Consider the following 1,899-nt stretch of genomic DNA (forward strand, 5'->3'; position numbering starts at 1 on the left):
GCGCCGGAGTGGGGGGGGGGGGGGGGGACGCAGTCCTGACCCCACCGTGAGAAGCCCCCCGGCCTGGGTCGGGGCCTGCTGGCTCCGGTGCCGGCCAGGGCAGGGGGAACGAGCCCAGAGACTCCTCTCTGGCTGGGCTGTGGGCGGTGGGCCCCTGACCCAAGGCCCCCGCTGATGGGTGGGCGGCCCCCGGGATGCACCCCCTCCCCACACACCTCTGCACTGGCTCCCGGCCTAGCAGACACCGTCAGCCGCACCTTCCCGTGTGATTGGCGGCTGGTCGAGTGTCCCCCCGCCCAGTGCCTGTGTCCCGTGTCTGTGTTCTCGGGAGCTGCCGGGNTCAGACATTAATCATGGGTGCCCCCGGGCTCCCAGGGACACCCCACATCTGCGTGTCCCACTGCTGGATGGCCACAGGGGCCCTGCACCCAGCAGCTCACGTGACCGCAGGGCATTCCCACCCAGGGCACCCCCACACCTGGGCTCTGTGTCTTCCCATACCCTCCCCCTCCCCGCCCCCCCCACTCCCTCCCAGACCAGGCAGTGCCGAGTCGTGCCCTAGACGACCCAGCCACCCTGCTGTGGGATCAGGGCCCAGGGGCTTGCTGGCCCCTCAGTGTGTCCAGAAAAGCTGCCGGGCAGCCCTTGCCACCCTGCTCGCTTCTCTGTGGTGGAGTCAGAGGAGGAAGGTCAAAGCTCCGTCCAGCTTGTGGCCCCCAAGTTCTCCAGACCCAGGGCCTGGCCCATCTGCTGCCTCTCAGGCCAGCTTTTGAGTTTCTGAGTCCGGGTGGGACCACCCCGCCCCCCCGCCACCGTCCTGTCCCTGCAGGGACCGTGGGGCTCAGTGCCGGCTGGGGCCCCAGCCCATCACCAGCACCCGCTCCTGCCCTCCAAGGGCCCGTCCACCCCGCAGCTCTGGAAGGAAGGGTGGTGGGGTGCCTGCCGCTACCCACAGGCTTCCCTGCACCTCAGGCAGTACTTTCAGGACACTGTGAGATGTATTCCCGCTCCCATTTTACAGACCGGAAATCTGAGGCCCAGACGGGTGACTTTGCCAAGATCACATGGCTCATGGGAGGACAAGCCAAAAGCCAGACTCAGGGCTGGACACAGGAGCCCAGGGTTCTTCGACTACGCCCGTTCCCTAGTCAAGCGGTTCTCATGCTGATCCCAGAGGACTCGTTAGAAATGCAGAGTCCTGGCCCAACCCCCGCCTCCCGAACCCAGTACCCTAGGCCGGGCCCAGGGGCCCGTCCTGCTGGGGACGCGCTATACTGGGGTCTGCGAACCACTGCCCTGGAAAGTCTAGGTCAGAGGCCAGCAAGCCACAGCCCGTGGCCCGCTGCCCGTGTTGCTAAATAAAGCTTTATTGGCACACAGCCCCGCTCGTGCTTTACGGAGTGAGTGCGGCTGCTGTCATGACCAAACGGCAGAGTTGTGTCCACGAGGCAGGGTCTGTGTGGCCTGCAAAGCCTGAATGTCTCCTGTTCTTCCCTTTATGAGGAGCCTTTACTGACCCTTGGCCCAGACAGTTGAGGGGGACACTGGTGGCAATGGCCTTGAACTTAGCCTTTGAGGAGAGCCACTCAGTGGGGCCGGCGTCCTGTCCAGGAGGGGGTAGGAGGGAGCAGGATGAGAGGCCCCTGCAGTGACGGTCCCTCTTGTCCCCTTATGGGCAGGCACCCTGCAGCACCCCCTGCCGTGTCCCGCGGGTCTTCCTGGATTCAGCCCCTGGGCCCGTCCATTGCCGCCCCCCCCAGGACTGCTTCCTCTTTCTGGGACCCTCTGCCACACCATCTCCCCTGCAGGGTCAGGGGCTGCAGAGGTGGGGGCTGGGCGGTCCAGCAGCAGGTGCTCAACAAACACACGTGGCTGCTGGAGCCCCCCCCCCCCCCCCCA

The 1,899-nt window shown here is 66.1% G+C and overlaps 1 protein-coding gene across 1 annotated transcript in view; it reads left to right on the forward strand.

Moving 5' to 3' along the window:
• Positions 1-1,899, forward strand: part of CCDC187 (coiled-coil domain containing 187) — a 36,551-nt gene that overhangs the window by 12,685 nt on the left and 21,967 nt on the right. The window lies entirely within an intron of this gene.

Source organism: Crocuta crocuta, unplaced genomic scaffold (assembly GCF_008692635.1).
Source record: "Crocuta crocuta isolate KB4526 unplaced genomic scaffold, BGI_CrCroc_1.0 scaffold971, whole genome shotgun sequence".
Classification (NCBI taxonomy): domain Eukaryota; kingdom Metazoa; phylum Chordata; class Mammalia; order Carnivora; family Hyaenidae; genus Crocuta; species Crocuta crocuta.